The sequence below is a fragment of the Cydia splendana genome, chromosome 2 (assembly GCF_910591565.1).
Source record: "Cydia splendana chromosome 2, ilCydSple1.2, whole genome shotgun sequence".
Classification (NCBI taxonomy): domain Eukaryota; kingdom Metazoa; phylum Arthropoda; class Insecta; order Lepidoptera; family Tortricidae; genus Cydia; species Cydia splendana.
In genome coordinates this window covers 3,407,247-3,427,162 of record NC_085961.1, presented here as the reverse complement: position 1 = coordinate 3,427,162, position 19,916 = coordinate 3,407,247, and the positions used below count along the sequence as shown (strand labels likewise).

Here is a 19,916-nt window from a genome sequence, read left to right as displayed (position 1 = left end):
CTTTTGTTAGCTAGTTATTCGTTTGTGCGGAGTCGCAGTTCCAACCTAACCTAACCCATTTATGTCATGCAACTATTATGCTACATAAATAATTATGTGATGTTACTTGTTATAACAAATAATATGCTTTAGAGTATATAATAATTATGGCAATATATATTAGACGAAGTGTAAATATACCTTATGACCATTATACCACTAATAACATTATGTATATCGTTAATTAGGTGTTACGGTAGTATGCCATTTATTACGTTATTTAAAATAACGATATATCAAACTATAATATATGAAAAGTAATTATAACAAATGTAATGCACCCTTTCAACTAAAACTAAACACAACTTTTATTAACACTAACACCTTATAAAACCAAGTTCCCTGCCGCATCTGTCTGTATGTATGTATGTTCGCGATAAACTCCAAAACTGCTTAATGGATTTGCTGACATTGCTTCAAACTTAGTTTTGCTCTCGCGTCTCGTAAAAGCATTATAAAATTTGATGTTGCTTTTTCCACGTGTGAAAAATGAGAGTGCGCATTACAGCAGACAAACTGAATTATGTATGTATGTCAGACAAACTCAATTATGATCCTCCTTGAACTTTCACAAATGACAAACATATTTAATACGTTTTACCACAGAATAAATAATAGTACTATCGTACAGAAAGGAAAGTTCCTACAAAACCGAAGTTTGACAGCGGTTCAGGGTCGAATCTTGCTATGGCTTTCTAATATATGGCACTATCCCTTTCGGCTATTTAGGGTTGTCAAAAATCAAGTGATTATCTTATCTGTGGTCGTGCACGCAAAAGGAAGTCAAGTGGTGCCAACCCTAATAATTGCTCGGAGCAATGCTGAGCCGAGCGGAGCCGAGTTCGACCGAAGTCAGGAGTTTCGCACCCCTGGTTTTACTAGGGACCCGCCCCGACTTCGCACGGCATACACAAAACCTTAACAAATTTAACCTTCCTCAAGAATCACGCCATTGATAGGTAGGTTTAATAATTAATAAAATCTGGGAGACCGAGCTTTGCTCGTAAAACATATAAAAAGTATAAAAACTCAAACATGCGCGTTTTCCCAGAGATAAGATCTATCCAGCTCGATTTTCGACCCGAAAACCCCCATATAGCATATGTCATCGAAATCGTTAGAGCCGTTTCCGAGATCCCCGAAATATATAAATAAATATAATATATATATACAAGCTCGTTTAAAGGTAAGTATAAGATAATCGATGGCAAAAAAATGCACACTTTTGCATTTGCATTAATTCAAGAAAGGAAATTGAATTGCCATTGAGTTTTTTTTATTTAGTGGGATTTAAAAGGTTATTATAAGGTATATCATAGGTTTATATTTAATCATTTTCATTACCTACCTACTCATATTTTAACAAGTACATAATCTCAATTTGTAGCAAATTCATTACAGCATGTCATTTACAGTATATTTTGAGCTTAAATTATTAATTGTAATTACCACCTACGGACATCATTATATTGCTGTCTATGAAAATGAAATGCGTTTTGATTTGAAAATTAGAGATATTTAATTATTAATTAGAGTATACTCTATTATCTTGTGGATGTGGCGTTACGCGACTAGATCGCATATGTAACAGACATCCGTGGCAGCCTCGGATACCGTGACGTAACGGATAAGCTGCAGGAAAGTCGCCTCCGATGGTATAGCCATATACGCCGTAGACTAGGTACGTCGGAAACAGATGCCTCAACCTCACTGTCCAAGGCCCAAGATCACGCGGCCGCGGTAGGCCTAAGAAGCGCTGACTGGACGTCGTGACAGCGGACATGGAAGAGAACAATCTCACACCTGAGGATACCGAAGACGGGGCAATTGGAGAAGATTGAGAAGGGAAGCATATCCTGGCGCTAGGCCGGGAAAACGCTAGGTTGAAGATGAAGAGATTATATTATCTTGAATTAATTAAAAACTATTATATCATCATACTTTTTCTTCTATTTACCAGTTGCTTTTCGGTGACAGAAAAAATTATGAGGAAACCGGCCTAACCCCAATAAGGTCTATTTTCTCTTGAGTTGGAAGGTCAGGGAGGCAGTCGCTTTCGTAAAAACTAGTGCCTACACTAATTCTTGGGATTAGTTGCCATCAGGCTCCCAAAAGCCGTAGAAAAATCCGGGACAAAGTGAGACAGGTGATAAATGATGAAATTTATTCAATAATAGGTAGTCGAAAAAAAAATACCTCGTACGTTAGGTAGGTATACCTATAAATGGGAATAAATAAAAACCTATTACGATAAATGGATTCTGTTAAGCAATAACCCACATTAATTTTTCAATAAGATGTCAACACAAAAAAATGACGCTTAAAGTTGACATTTTATTGCAAAATGGATGTCGGATGACTCATTGAACACCATCTAAATAAACAAATTAAACGTAACGTTATAAGCACGCCTCTTACTCAACATAATTACAGTGAAATAATGAATACATTTTCATAACGGAACGCAAGATTATCAAGAACCTTAACAATTTTAAATTAATTCCGAGAATCCGAGATACAAAGTCGACGATTCGTTAACGTAAATCTCGTAGCTTTGTTAATTTATACGTACAGTCGACGTCAAATTATATGTTTACATTTTTTGCCTTATTTTATTACAAAGGAGTTAGATGCAAAACTATAAACATATATTTGATTTCGAGTGTACATTCAGCATCAAAGCGTATCGGTAGAACAACACGCCAAAAGTATTTCGTCACTACTTTGAAAAAATCTCGTATCTCGCACTGCTACTCAAAGTTAAAACGCAGTAAATCTGTATGCATCCCATACATAACTAGTTGCCACATTTTTATTTTGATTGACAGAACAAGATACGAGTTTTTGAAGTGAAAACTTCTCTAGCGGCGCTGAGCACTTTTTGTGATGGGGAAAAAATGTTAAACTCGTAACAGGTGTCACGTAACCGTAAGACGTAAGACGTAACCCTCTCTTTCTACCGCGCGGCGAAAATGTATGCTTGAGCCTGCTGTTTCGTTTAGGCGGCGCAGGGCGCTTGCGTGACGTCACGTGTGACGGACACTGTCACAATGTCATTGTGTTTTTCTTTTTTGATTTAAATGCCATCTAGTGAGTTTCCCGCAAACTGGTATTAATATAACTCTAGTACTCACAGTGATGTGCTTAGGGGTTTCAACTAATGCGACGAAATAACGCTAGATGGCGTTAACCTCAATTATACATAGTGCTGCTGCACTAGATGGCACTGTTTTTTTTTTTCGAAGTACATAATCACCATTTGTAACCCTCTAATATTCTTACAACTGGGTCATAAACTATTTTAGTATGAGTTAAGGTTAGGTATGCGTCTTTCCTATGGACATCACAAAATACAGACGCTGGTTTTCCCCAACCTTTTCGATCCAAAATATATGTGGATTTGCTTTCAAAATTCAAAAGTATTTGCAAACGTATTTGTTTTGCATATCTTTTTTTGGTAAGTTATACTAAAGCATACGCATGGTCTTGATGTTGATTAGATAAAAAAATGGAAAATGGGAAAATAATATAGTAAACTTAAATTACGACGAAATAAAACCAAATTGAAGAACAAGTTTTGAATAAAAGTTGTCAAATCAGGCTCTTTTGTCCTATGACTCCTTCAGCAGAGTTTGAAATTATTAAACAATGTAAAATAAAAATAAAAGGTGACAATTTCAGAAATGTTACGTTAGCGGAGAGGTGCGCGGTAGATAGATACAACTCCAGACGGTTTTATAATAGGCCTGATGACAAATTTTGAAAACCCTTTTAATATCGTCGGTACACTTGTATTAGTTCCGAAAAACACTATATTTCAGTTATACTCCTAAGATTTAACATAGATAGTTGCATTTTAATATAGCTAGTTTAAACTTCGCGCGAAAACGCCTCGCATGCCATTTGTGACGTCATCATTTAGTTGGTGGTAGGGTGGTAGATATTGTTTACATACTTACAGTTACGAATTTCCCTTGAATCCGAATGATATTGTTAATTCAGCACCATATATTTACATACACACAAAAACTCTCACACGGTTGCAGTTTAAGATGAATTATTTAGATACATGTAAATTTTGAGTGAAAATCACCGAACGCCGCTTTTACTTTTTAATTTTTCATTTTTTCTAGTTACGACAGCCAACATGGCAATGATAGTTCCATTCAGCCAAATAATTAAAAAAGTTTGTTGTTGAAATATCGTATTATTTAGCATTTTATTTAAATAATAACAAATAGATATCTACTTTATATCGTGTAATAATATTTTTTGGACGTAATAAATGTTTAGTGGCGAAATAACATTTTTTTTGCACCTTTCGAACTCTTTGGTGCCCACGTATAGATTTCGGTCAATGAGGTTGTCTATGTTGCTCTAAGAAATATGTTATGGATTGATGACGTCACTGTTTGGAACGTTTCTGATTGGCGTTTCAGTAAAAATGGCCGATTGGAGAATTTTGCACTTTTATTTTATTGAATATATTAATAATCCTTCAGTTTATACTGAGATTGGGCCATTTTTTAGAATCATATTAACATATATGTTTCGTTGAAACCATTATTTCCATGATTCTTTGTTACTTGCAACAGGCCTATTATAGTAAACTAATCGAAAGTAAGATGGCGCTGGTCGGTTCAGTGTAGTTTATGTGTAGACTGAATAGATCAAGTACCTACTATATATAAACGATTTCAAACGAAAACACCCACATTGAAACCTATTATTCCAACGTCCAGACGATAAGAATAGCTTAAACAGCTCCATTCAGAAGTTGCCAGTGTTCAAACTCGGCAACAAAACCTCTCTAACACGGCGGTGGAATACCTTCAGTTTGAGTATATCGAGTTTCATCTGCCCAGGTTTAAGGAGACGGACATACGGAGACGCGTTTCGGCACGGCCCGCGAAAAACGCTATCGAAGCTTTGCACTCTAAATCTGAGTTTTTCTATGTAATTCCACCAAAATCTTTTGTACTAATTTGGGTACGATATACATAATTATATAGATAATCATTATACATAGATACATGAAATATATCCATAACTCGGCAACAAAAGTCGCTGAAGCTATGATATGGTAAATTCAGGTCTTTACCGGGTCACTTTTACTTTTACTAGGGTTACTACCGACGGTTTACGACGGTACTTAGATTGCTTTATCAGTGCGTAAATCGCTTTAGGTATCAATGTGAGAGACGATAAAATAATAGCCTTAAAAATTAATAAAAACAAAATAGAAAAGTACATTTTCAATTACAACTAAAAATAATAAATTTAAACGTTGGCGGGCTAACCTCGGTTTAAGTAGGACCAGTCTTGCGAAAACGACATAAAAGTTGCCATTAATCATATACGCGTCGACTTGAGAACCTCCTCCGTTTTTTTCGTCGGTTAAACATGGCACGCAACTTTATCATCAATGTCATCATCAAATTTAATTATCTGTCTAAAGTCAGACCGTGAAAAGTCTGCAGCGATTTTGATAGCCCACGCAGTGCAAGTGTCATTTTAACCGTTAAACTTCTATGAAATTATGACGTATAAATAACACTTACACTGCGTGGGCTATCAAATCCGTTGCAGACTTTTCTTGGTGCGACTCTAGTTGTGTTTTTCATTGAAATTATTGAGGCCCTCGCCTTTGCAATTCATTGAAATTATCGCTTGTATGTTCAAAAGCGATAGAGGCAACGTATTTCGGTTTTAAATGATGACAGTTAGGCCTCATCTCAGTTTTTAAACGATCGATTGCACAACGAAACAACTGTCCGTGTGTTCTGCAGCTGAGGCCACTGGTATTTTAACCAGGCAAACTAAGTTCCAGTTTCGGACAGACGGGCAATGCGAGGCCTCTCATATGGCTTTCTGGAGTATGTACGCAAATAGCTTATGGGGCTTTAAAAATACTACATTTTAGGGTAATAAACTATGAAGTTTCTTCAATATGTACCTAGTTACAATGCTATAAAGCGTTCCCCTATACAGTAGTTACCTAACATGCCTCTATTGTCAAAGTGTTATAGTACATGTTTAGATATTTTATAGTATTGTACCGACTGTACAGGAGTACAATTTCGGTCGCGTACGATAGGGAATTGGCGCGAAACGTTAGACTTCGCCTTACACAATTTGCCTTGTAAAAATGAAATAAAAGCACTGTAAGATGTCTCATAATGTTATTCTATGTATGTTGTCCTTCTGATCAAACGAGCGCGAAGCAATTGGGCAATAATGTTATTGTATACCTATCCGTCCTGCTGTTATTCTCTAAATGCTGCATTTTTCTACAGATCCTCTTGAAATTTTGTAAGCAGTTTCGATAAGTTTTTTTGACTATTATGCAGAGAGAGACTCGCGAAGTATACAACTCACAAAGCTACTAGTAGTTGAACTTGCCTAACTGCTATTAAACAATTAAATATATTAAACGAACCGGCCTATTCACTGAAAAGTATTCGAGCCATAACCCCCCCCGTAGCAAGGAAGCGTGTTAAAACTTCAACCTTTAGTAGAAACTTGAACACCCGGTTAGTTAGCGGGGCCTTGATCTTTCAAACAATGCTGACAACTTCTAATTGCCGTCGTTAAGACATTGTACAGTCAGAATAAAAATATATATAATATATAATTGACAATATATTATGATAATAAGGTAGATACTTCCTATAAGGTAAAGAAATACCTGTATCAGGAAATCCCGCTCCTCTATAACAATTCGTCTAGTACTATAAGGTCTAATCTAAAGTAAACAAAGTGATATAGGTATATTAAGTTAAGACATTGAATTGTACAGTCAGAATCATATAGATAGGGATGGCCAAGGTGGCCAAATATATCGGAACACATGTTAACAAAGGTGATTTATATCGACCGGGATATAGACCGTGATTACCTTTTGTATTGTTTTCAAGCTCCCGATATTTCGACGCAGTTACATGCATCTTGTTCACGGGTAACTGAAGATGGGGTGGGTGCCAAAGTTGTGTAGATCGCGCTCGATCTAATACCCACATTCGTGCGCGTCTACTCGTATACAGGGTGACCTTAGCCATTGGACAAACCCTGAAATCCCACGTAGGGCTACTTCTCAGAAATGATCTAACGGTAATATTTTTTTAATTAGAACAAAAGAAAAAAATAATAAATCAAACAAAAGTTTTTTCCAATAATCGACAACAAAAAGAAACATACTGTATTAATCATTGGCAGTGCTTTTGACAATTTGTTTGAAAATGTGCGGTAATGATGACATTTGTCAAAAGTCAGAATCTTATTAATGTCATAAATAAAAAAGATAATCAAAACGGTCGAAGAAGGTTTCATAATATTTATTACCTCAGGAGCTACTAACACATACAGGTTGCTCCAAAATAAAAAAATCGTAATTTGTTAATTTCTTCGTAACCGCTACACCGTTTGTTATGATACTTTGTATACTGATTCTAAATACCCTATGCATATGTACATTTCGGCTTTGTCCAATGGCTAGGGACACCCTGTATAAGTCTAGTGAAACTAACCGTGAATCATTCAAAACTGTTAACAAAGGTGTAATAAGTGTGATAATTCTGGTCTTCCTGAGCAGTTCAACTTCATCAAATATCATGGACTTGGTATGTAAGTAGAACTGGATTTGGACAATATTTTCAGATTTACCTATAAGTTGAAAAGTGATGGAGTTCTAAGGTAACACACATTAAAAAACCCGGACAAGTGCGAGTCGGACTCGCCCACCGAGGGTTCCGTACTTTTTAGCATTTGATGTTATAGCGGCAACAGAAATACATCATCTGTGCAAACTTCAACTGCTTAGTTATCACTGTTCAATGAGATACAGCCTGGTGACAGACAGACGGACAGCGGAGTCTTAGTAATAGGGTCCCGTTTTTACCCTTTGGGTACGGAACCCACAATCGAATTGAGAACATCCTCCAATTGTAATTTTGAAGTCGGTTAAAAAGACACCTTGTGAATTATTGCCATTTTTGGTACCTATTATCATGGGACAACCGCGTCCATCACAAAACCATTGGACTAGAACAACAGATAATGTAAGTACCATCACCCACACTGTTAACTGTCCATAAACCTTATTACAAGAGGCATAAGGTTCACCGATGGACAGTTAAGAGTGTTGCTGATTGTACCTTAACGATGTCTTCCATAACCTTAAAGTGCGACTACAATTTTTCAGCGCCGCTAAGTCGCTAACTATATGTGGCTTTCCATATACAGTAGAATCCGGTTAGTACGACTTCGCATATAGCATATAACAACCAACCGCTTATAGCGACCTAAGTATAAGCACTTGTTTGGTTTTAGTACAAGCTACTATGAAAGCACAACCGTTTATTACGACTCCGCTTATAACGACCGATCGCTTTTAACGACGGAAATTGACTCAAAATCCGTCCGTAAAGTCCGGTTACAACGACGAGCGACGTAGTTTTTACAAATAAATTGTTGGTAAGAAGCTTACTCCGTCCCGCGCACCCAACTCCCCTCCCCTTTTTGCCTATACGGATCAGGATGAAATAATGTGACTTTTCGTAATCTTGCAAACTAAATAAAACAATTCCCATTATTCAATTGAGCTTAAACTTACTACTTATGTAAGTTGGGTAACAATGCAATATTTTGGTACCTTGCAGCTGATCTGATGATGGACACAGGAGGTGGCCATAGGAACTATGTGATAAAACAACGTCGTCTTGAATAGTTCCCCAAGAATTACGACTTTTTATTCTACGACGACGACTACTACGATGACACACAAACACACAAGTATCTCCATTTAAGACAAGGTGTCGTAATACTAACGTAAATAAATATTTTAAAAGAAATGTTTTTTTTTCTTTGATTGTCGCATAAGTATTAATAAATACAGAATGATGTTATTATTTTGATTAAAAAATATATTAAAATTGGCAGTTCGTTTTGTACGACGTCCGGTTAGTACGACGTAATATCAGCGGTCCCTTGGGCGTCGTTATAACCGGACTCTACTGTAGTTAGCGACTATATGCTATATGCTATAGGCAACCTTCCAGGAGAAGGATCCTTATTATCCTATGTTTTTTTGTTATTGTATTGTGCCACTAACATAGTTATTAATATACTCTGTAACTAAGAAATTATGGATCAACTTGGTCTGAAATAAATGATTTATTTATTATGCACATTGGAGCTAAGGACCCTTTTGGCATGGAACGCCACATATTTCGTTACTTACGTAACACCTACGTTGTTAGCAGTGTTTGAAACCACATTGAGTCCGACACGTTAAAAATTCAATCCTACCCCGCCGGCATACAAATGTATTAATTATTAAAAGAAAACCTCGAAGCCAAGCGTCGCGTGTTAAAACTCTGATATCACCATTTCTATTTCGGAGATAAAACGAATATCCAAGATCAATGTTAGGTAATGTCAACCGGGGTAGTTGCAACTATGGGGTGATTGCGTCTATTTGATTACTAAAGGTAGTAATAGTCGCTTGGAGAATAAAATTTAACATAGAAAGCGTTCCGACCAATCGTATTCGAGAAATACGAAATAGATGCAATATAGAGGCAGCACTCGCCAGGGAGAAAGGACTACTATTGAGAGTTGATGGGATCTAATGGAGTCCAGTCTTACAAGTACTTAGGATGCATTGTAAACGACCAGAGTGATCACAGCGTCGAAATTAAATGTCGAATAGAACAGGCGCGTAATGCGTTCATGAAGCTCGGACATCTTCTCTGCAACCGTTCGTTGAGGATTTCTACTAGGGTGCGTCTAGCACGGTGCTATGTTTTCTCGGTTCTTCTGTACGGAGTAGAATCGTGGACACTGACCGAGAATATGTGTAAACGCTTGGAGGCTTTCGAAATGTGGGTGTACAGAAGAATCCTGAAAATATCATGGACGGATCATGGTATAATAATATACTCCGCCTGGTACTCCATTCCGAGATTCGCGTATGACCTAACTGACACGCGCCTACGTCATCATGCTGTTTACAGGTTCTCAAACTTTGAAATGTGGGAGAATTTTAACCAACGGTGAAAATTATTTTAACGGCATTAATTTTAAGTTATTCATGTAGAAACATAGTAAAATAAAACAAATCTAATGTATTAAATTAAACTTTATTTATCTATACAAGACAAACGTTTAAAAAACTAATTCACAGTTACACATTAATTACCAAGCTTACGACGTGAAAAGTTTGGAAGACACTGCGACTGCTGACACTGAGCGAGAAGGAAATAACAATTAACACGCGTTCCACAAGGATGACGGTCCGGGCATGAAGTTATCTAGATCCGAATTGTCAAATGTGCACAGCGCTATCCTGTGTTGCCAGTAGTATAAACAGAATTACCCGAAAGTCTGAAATTTCTTTCGTGAATCGGAAGATATTGCTAACGAGTAATTAAAAATGACGTGTTATTGTAAAATTTAAGCTAAAATACATATAAATGAAAATTATAAAATTATAAAGAAATATTTTAACTTATTAACCATAGGTATAATGTACCCATGTAACATGTTATGTTGAAATAAAGTGGCAATGTTATTGTGACGTAGGCCCGTGTCACTCTGGGAATGGAAGACCATGTTTTATTAGACCATGGGACGGATAGAATAACTAACGAAAGAGTGCTGCAGTTAGTAAATAAAGAGGTCGAGGTTTTAAAGACCGTCAAAAAACGCAAGCTACAGTACCTTGGTCATATCATGCGAAACGAGAAGTATGAACTCCTTCAACTCATTATACAAGGAAAGATCCAAGGGAAAAGATCATCCGGACGAAGACGTAACTCATGGCTCAAAAATCTCCGAACATGGTTCAAACAGAGCACACGCTCATTAGGTATTCCGCGCAGCTGTGTCTAAAGTTCGTATAGCCCTCATGATAGCCGACCTCCGGTAGGAGATGGCACTGGAAGAAGAAGAAGAATGGGGCCCACAGATTACCAGTTTGCCGGACGATATCAGCCTGTCAGTTGTTCGGAACTGTCAAATTTTTGTTCTAACTGACAGGCCGATATCGTCCGGCGGCCTGTCAGTCAGTGGTCGGCTTAAAATGAACCAGGTTATTGGGTGAAAGCGATGGACTAAGTACATATCAGTATTATTATTATATAAATTAGAACACTAACCATGGTTCTAACCACAATATATCGACAGATTTAAGAGTTGGTTTGGAGTAAATAAGAATGTATATATTAAAAGGTTTTAGATAACCGATAGCATCATTTAAAGTCACTTAAAGTTTTTAATTCCAACCTGTTTGTCTTCATACAATGTTACATACATTTTGTAAGACACTTTACCGTCCGCTTAACGACATGCCACTTTAATGGTCTCATATGGCTCACACGGACGTTACAAAGTATCTATTTGACACTAACTTGGTTCCCATCTTCCTAAAACTTCGTCAACAACGAATTTATAGGTACGAATATATGAATGATAAACACACAAATGCTCTTACCGGGATTCGAACCAGCTAGTAAGCCGTTGTGTAAATTTAATGAGTAACTAAGCCACGTTAAAAATCCATACCGTACAAACGTATTAACTAAATGAAAACGCTTCACCCGCATGTTAAAACCCAGATATGACCGTTTCTTTCAGCCATGCTCCAGCTCATCCCATTTTCGGCATTTACATATTCAAATGTCCAGGAAGGATCAAAGCGGGGATCCGGCTCGGGAAAACCAGAGACACATAAATCGTAAAGACTGAAAAGCTTATTTAATTAATAATTAAAACAGAGCGTGTACATACTGCCAGAACAAAAATAATTGAGAATATTTGTTTGAGAGACAGTTATGCCAGCATAAGGAAAATACCTAATTAGTTTTAGTAAAAAATATAGTGCATAGGAAAAGGTGGAAGAATAATAGGAGGACTTTTGACCAGCACTAAGACACTATAGGTATGTATAGGCCTATACCTATGTATAGGCTGGTGAATAAATAAGTCAGTATAAAAAATCATCTTATTTAGAAATAGTAGGTACTTAATTTCATAATTTGGCTTTGATTGTTTTGGTAATATGTACTTCCAAAATAAAAATCTGTATATGTACATATAGGCCACCAAACGAAGTAAAAATGGGGGAAATAGTATTTTGGCATAGTTGTAGGGAATGGTATGGCTTTTTAAATATGGGTCCTTGCAGAAAGTGTACAAAATCCTATTTGTAGACAATTTTATGTATGTTATGTATGTAAAAGAACGGGCCACCGTTTACGAGTCATTTACGAAAAACTATAAAAAGAGACCTTTAACCGCACTCACTAAGGCGTCGCATAAAAAGAGGCGCAACTGTCTATAACAATTGACAATCTTTATTATTTCTTGGTCTCTTCTAAAACGCTAAATTCGGTAAGCATTCGCTAAATTGAAGTAAGTGGGAAGTGAGGCGTTCCTGTTTGTTACAGTCGTTGACGTTTCGGAAGCGGCCGTTAGATTAATAAAAGGGAAAACGTTTCTTTGACTGCTTTATACAAGCGAGTTTATATTGAATAGATTCTTAAGAGGCCGTGTACGATTTTAGTCGCAAAAATGTAAAATTGATAGATTTTGACGAAGAAATTCTACACTTTGTGCTATCTAATAGAAATAACAAGTACTGGTTTCTATTCGCACGTCTTCCCATCTTGTACTTTTATAGATTTTTTTTTTTGATAAGAGACTCACTAAATAAGTAATGATTTTTTTTCTGAAGGACGTTTAGGTAATCGCGCGTAAAGCACTGTTTTTGACGATCTTATTTGTAAATTTCGTAAAGTTTGGACTGCTAAAAATGGTAAATTTGTATTACACATATCCTGTACTCGGACTTTTGTAGACTACATTTTTGTTATTATGACTTTGAAGTAGTGTAAATGAAAGTTAGACGAAATCAATTTTCTCCAGAAATTACTTGAAATCAGGTGACAATTTCTTTGAAACTCGACTTAATTACAAAGTAATTTTGATACTTAAACAATCGACAACATTTCCTGAAACTGTTCTTATACATCATTTAGTATATCTTACCACCATAATTTTTTATTGAATTTTTAAATACTGCCCCTTCTCGTCATGTATTACTGGTGACGCACGCCCGCGACCTCATTATTAAAAGCCAAGATGAGAAGACGTGCTAATAGAAACCAATATTTGCTATTTAGATATAACGTAACAAAAGGTGTACAATTTCAACGACCAAATCCATCAATTTCACATTTCTGCTCTAAAATCGTACACGGCCTCTTAAGTCTTTGTGGCTTACGTTGAAAAAAAACCGGGCAAGTGAGAGTCGGACTCGCGCACGAAGGGTTCCGTACCATAATGCAAAAAAAAGAACGAAAAAAAAACGGTCACCCATCCAAGTACTGACCACTCCCGACGTTGCTTAACTTTGGTCAAAAATCACGTTTGTTGTATGGGAGCCCCATTTAAATCTTTATTTGATTCTGTTTTTATTAGTATTTGTTGTTATAGCGGCAACAGAAATACGTCATCTGTGAAAATTTCAACTGTCTAGCTATCACGGTTCGTGAGATACAGCCTGGTGACAGACAGACGGACGGACGGACGGACGGACAGCGAAGTCTTAGTAATAGGGTCCCGTTTTACCCTTTGGGTACGGAACCCTAACAAAGTAAACAGGTACCTATTTATTATTTAATTGGTTTTGGTTTTGGTACAGACTTTGTACCATACGCCTATTTTGGTTTTGGAAGGGTTTGTTTTTAGGGTTCCGTACCCAAAAGGTAAAACGGGACCCTATTACTAAGACTTCGCTGTCCATCCGTCCGTCCGTCCGTCCGTCTGTCTGTCACCAGGCTGTATCTCACGAACCGTGATGGCTAGACAGTTGAAATTTTCACAGATGATGTATTTCTGTTGCCGCTATAACAACAAATACTAAAATCAGAATAAAATAAAGATTTAAATGGGGCTCCCATACAACAAACGTAATTTTTGACCAAAGTTAAGCAACGTCGGGCGTGGCCAGTACTTGGATGGGTGACCGTTTTTTTTTGCATTTTTTTCCGTTTTTTTTTTTTTTTCATTATGGTACGGAACCCTTCGTGCGCGAGTCCGACTCGCACTTGCCCGGTTTTTTTCTTAAGGCTCGTACGAATGGATAACCTTAAGATAGTATCGCGTATTTTACAGTTGATATTTTGACAAATAGGTACCTATTTTCTTTAGAAATTTTGCTTATTTAACAGGTCAAAGTAACGTTCTCTGTCTGCCTGTCTTTTACCTCTTCATGCTAAACTGATTTAGGTAAAATTTGGAATAAAGATAGTTTGAGTCCCGGAAAAAGGGGTAGCATGGAAATCATTATTCTATGCTAACTAGATAACAACTAAAACCAAAACGCTCAACTGTTTTTCAATCACAACCGAAAGATGCATACTTTTTTAATTTATTCGTTTTATACGTTAACCCTACAATCATAATGAGAATGGAAATGTCATTTTTCCCATAAAGGATGACTCACGCTAACGTGATGGTCTAAACCCGGCCGTGTCCGGGCCGGAGCTTCCGGCGCTTGCTTTTCTATGACATGACAGGCGATCACGTGATGCTTTCGATAGAAAACGATGCCCCGTAAGCTCCGGCCCGTACACGGCCCGGTCTAACGTGAGGTCATCCTTAACACTAATGTCAACAGGTTATTTATTTACGTGTTTTTTCTATTTCCACATCAGGCGTGTTACCTTAAATAATACAAATGGCTGAAGCGACATACAATCGTCCATACCTATTGATATTGTTGCCCAGAAAAACAAATAGTCAATATTTGTTTAGAGTATTAGCGAATGTTTGCTGTCCATACGCACCTAAACCTTTTGTTTAGGTAGTGTGACCCACAAAAAACAACACGAATTGTACATTTTCGCAATACATAGGTTGTTTTCTAAGGGTCTCCCCAGATATATCGACGCGCATTCGGCAAAAGCCGGTAGGAATAAGCATTATGTCCGCGCAATAAGAGCGACAAAGCCGTCGACGCGTCTCGGCAGGCGCTGGCCGATGCGAGCCGAGCCGAACGAAGACTTTTTCTGCTTGCGCAGACATAAAGCTTTCTCCTATCGGATTTTGCCGAATGCGCGTCGATATATACAACCTGTTTATGTGCAATAAAGTGATATACATACATACTTAAACTAATAACGCATAGACAGATAGTCCCCATACGGCTAACCTGTCAAAAGTGAAGCCGAAACACGATCGATGTGTGCGTGCGAGGCTCGTGTTTTACGCTCAGCAACACACACATATATACAAAAACGTGTGACCAGTATATAGATATTTCCCTCAAAGTGGGGTATTTTAACCACATCCTTAACACTTGGTTATTAATAATTTGTAAGTGTGTAGATTTGATTTTGTAGCAAAACCTTTTTATGTCCCTTTTAAGGATTGTTTGCATTTCTGTAGTTTTCATTAAAAAAAAACTGATACATTTTTACTATTTTTTATTTAAAATGTGCATAAAATAATAAAAATAATACATAAATTGAAATAAAATAAAGAAATATTTAAAAATATATAATTTTTATACAATTATACAAGGAACTTCAACTAATCGTATTCATTTTAGAATGTAAACGTCATGTCCCATTTTAGGAAAAAATATTCACTACACTGGCAACATTTATTAGAAATGGCGGCTGACGAAACATTGGATTTTTGTAGTTACGATTACGTAAAAATATCACATTAAACTCAATACTTACGCGTGAAATGTAATGTAAGTCGGTTTGTTTTTATGATTTGATGCGTTGTGACACCCATTCAATGCACAAATAACCATTTTTCCTGTGTTTTTGATTTTTAAACGGGAGGTGTACACAAACCGACGTGACCTTGAGTACTGCCAGGGCCGATCGAATACGGTGACACGAGTGCGACCATGGTCTAATAAAACATGGTCTTCTATTCCCAGAGTGACACGGGCCTACGTCACAATAACATTGCCACTTTATTTCAACATAACATGTTACATGGGTACATTATATCTATGGTTAATAAGTTAAAATATTTCTTTATAATTTTATGATTTTCATTTATAATGTATTTTATCTTAAATTTTACAATAACACGTCATTTTTAATTATTCGTTAGCATATCTTCCGATACACGAAAGAAATTTCAGACGTTCGGGTAATTCTGTTTACATTACTGGCAACACAGGATAGCGCTGTCACATTTGACAATTCGGATCTAGATAACTTCATGCCCTGACCGTCATCCTTGTCGAACGCGTGTTAATTGTTATTTCCTTCTCGCTCAGTGTCAGCAGTCGCAGTGTTTTCCAAACTTTTCTCGTCGTAAGCTTGGTAATTAATGTGTAACTGTGAATTAGTTTTTAAAACGTTTGTCTTGTATAAATAAAGTTTAATTTAATACATTAGATTTGTTTTATTTTACTATGTTTCTACATGAATAACTGAAAATTAATGCCGTTAAAATAATTTTCACCGTTGGTTAAAATTCTCCCACATTTTAAAGTTTGAGAACCTGTAAACAGCATGATGACGTAGGCCCGTGTCAGTTAGGTCATACGCTAATCTCAGAATAGAGTACCAGGCGGAGTATATTATTATACCATGATGCAGTCGATGGTGACGTCGCACTTGAAATGGCTTCACTAGGGATGTACGAACACTCTTTTAAATCGTAGGAGTATAATTACTAATAAATAAATTATTTTAGCGTGATTATTTATCAAAAGGAATTTACTATTATACAAACAAATTATTGCAGTGGCAACATTGTCTTACTTTTTTTGGTCTTGAATTACGTTTTGCAGTATAGATACGATATTGATTAGATATGTCAGTGTCAAATGACGTTTTCTTCAAACAAAAGTCACTTTTGGTTAGCTGGAAGAGATCCCTTACAGGGATAAGTTCGCCTTTGTACCTTTATTTCTGTAAATATTATGTAAACCTGTGTTGTGTACAATAAAGTGATTACTACTACTACTACTTTTGACACTGACATATCTAATCAATATCGTATCTAGGCATAATATTTGACATAGGTATCTTAAAGTTCGAATCGGGCCGTGTCTTATAATATTTGTTTATATCTTTTTCTCAAAGTCGTTGTAACAGTCCTATATATTAAATCATGCTGTAAAAAACTTCAATGTAGATATTTAAAATTCGCAGTTTTTTCCAGTTCGTATAAAATAAACTCCAATTTTATTACATTTTCCACTACCGTACATTTACTCCGACACATTTAAACAGTTCAATAATGGAATTCCGCCGGCGGACGGAACAACGGAATTACCATACATTGAATACTACAAACTTAACTAAATTGATATTAGTTCACGCCCCGAGGCCGCTTTACACCTGACGACACGTATTGACTTTACTTGAAAGATAAACGGCGCGATTCGGGAAATGAATCAGAGACTCACTAGGTATGTAATAGTAAAGATATGTGACGTGCCACGGGTAAAGGTACCTTATGGCGGTTAGCGCTTACGCTATTATTAACGCCGCTCCAATATTATTGCGGCGCTATGCGACGTAAGCGCCAGCCGCCATTTTGCGGTGGAACGTCACATATCTTTACTATTCCATATCTAGTGAATCTCTAATTCATTTCCCGAATCGCGCCGAAAGATAGTTTAAATATTTTTCAACGCATATTACAATGCTCTCTCTTACCCTACACCTCTCCCCGAGAAGATTTAAATCCCTCCTAAATTGGAGGAGGGTTTGCCCTTTTTGTTCAGAAAGGAACGCCGGCCAGCACAACCCTAGCCTACACCCGACTGGACCGCAGATAACAAAATCTACAACACAAACGAAGCAATTCACTGTCATACACCAAAATATAAACAGGCTCAAAAACAAAACGCAAAAATTAGAGTGCGAACTCCAACTCAAGAAAAACATAGACGTCATATGCTTATCTGAACACTGGTTAAAACAAGGCCAGATCGAAAAGGTGAACATCATGAACTATCAACTCAGTGCCAGCTACTGCAGACCCTCGCGTAACGGCGGCGGCGTCTCCATCTACTCCGAGACCTCACTACCTACTCTGGAAAGGAAGGAAGTGGCAGCCCTTAGCGTGGAAATGACCCTGGAGGCGTGTGCGGCCGAATATATAGGTATAGGCGTGCTCGTTGTATGTATCTATAAACCTCCTCCCCAGTCAGGTGAGCCAAACAATTTTAAATTATTCATATCAAAGTTAAATGAAATTATCGAACTTCCTGTATTTAAACAAAACAAAGTTATAATTGTAGGAGATTTCAATATCGACTTACTAACTAAAACTAACGAAAAAAAGGTCCTACTTGACCTAGTTAAATCAGCTGGCATGACGTCACTGGTGTCCTTCCCCACCAGAATTTGCAATACAACTAGTACTTGCATCGATCACGCCTATACCAATATTAAAAAAAACGAAGTGTTATGTGTAGAACCGTACGATATGCTTGTATCTGACCACAAATGTGTTTTAATTACTATAACTATACTAAGAGAGTTACAACTTAACAATGTCATTTGGAAAAGACTGTTTTCAGATATGAACAAATACAACTTCAATCTCTGTTTATATAACTACGACTGGGCATTTGTCCTAAATAATCAAATTAGTCCCGACATTATATTTAATTCTGTTATAAACATAATAATTAACTTTTATAATATTAACTTTCCATTGAAAAAGTATCCTCTTAAAAATTATAGCAAGGCATGGGTAAGCGAACCTGTTATTCAATTACGAAACCACCTACGACAAATAAAATTAGCCCTGCATAATAACAATAATAACACGTCACATAGTCAATTATCTGCCGACACAGTGTTAGATCTCGAAACTAGGTACTCGAAAGAACTTTATGCCGCTCGTAAGCAACATTATAATGACATGATTTCAAATAGCAATAACATCTGCCGGACATCATGGCATATAATTGCATCTGAAACAAGTAGCAACAATAATAAAAAAGATTCGCTGGATGTGTTGATAAGTGAATCAGCTGGTACGACCGTCGAGCATCGGACTTCGGCTGCCGCCGCGGCGCTAAACCGGTTCTACGTCGACGCGAACAAGACCACCTGCGCCTGCCCCGACATTCCCGCTGCGCTGTGTTATCTTAGTAAGTACGTAAACAAACACAATAAGCATATTGAAAATGAACCATTCCTCTTTCAATACATTGCTAAATCAATAAAACTGATCAAACGTAAAGACTCGAAGGATATCTACGATATGTCGTCTCGTCTACTTGACATACTACCGACATTTATTATTGATATATTTTGTGACCTAATAAATAGATGTATAGATGCAGGTACCTATCCCAGCACGTTAAAAAATATCAAGGTACAACCGATATATAAAGGTAAGGGCGACCTTAACAGTTTAAAGAACTATCGACCCATTTCGCTAATACCACTATTTTCGAAGGTCTTCGAGCGAGTACTAAGTGAAAAATTAATGTCTCATTTTTACTCTAATAATTTATTAAACACTCAGCAGTATGCTTACCAACCCGGGAGATCAACCATCGACGCGGCACGCGACGTAGTGACCAGGGTGACCGGCCACCTCGATGCCGGGCTACAGGTGGCAGCCATATTCTGCGACTTGTCGCGCGCCTTTGAGCTGGTTAGTCACCCTCTCATTTTATCCAAACTAGATCACTATGGAATCACCGGCAGCTTCCTAAAAACGATAGCCTCCTTCCTAAAGGGCCGGAAACAACTAACTTCCGTACGCGGAGTACGATCTGATCTCCTGGAATTGGGGGACGCTGCTGTTCCGCAGGGATCCGTGATCGGTAATAACCTTTTTTCAATATTAATGAACGATTTTACAACCGCCAC

At 37.1% G+C, this 19,916-nt stretch overlaps 1 protein-coding gene and 1 long non-coding RNA gene across 3 annotated transcripts in view; one reads left to right on the top strand and one right to left on the bottom strand.

Annotated features, from left to right (window-relative positions):
* The window catches only part of LOC134802410 (uncharacterized), a 204,206-nt gene that overhangs the window by 32,112 nt on the left and 152,178 nt on the right, over positions 1–19,916 (bottom strand). The window lies entirely within an intron of this gene.
* The window catches only part of LOC134802938 (uncharacterized), a 216,575-nt gene continuing 207,689 nt past the window's right edge, over positions 11,031–19,916 (top strand). Inside the window, exon 1 of the long non-coding RNA XR_010145909.1 lies at positions 11,031–11,105. This is a non-coding gene — a long non-coding RNA (uncharacterized LOC134802938). The remainder of the gene's footprint in view (positions 11,106–19,916) is intronic.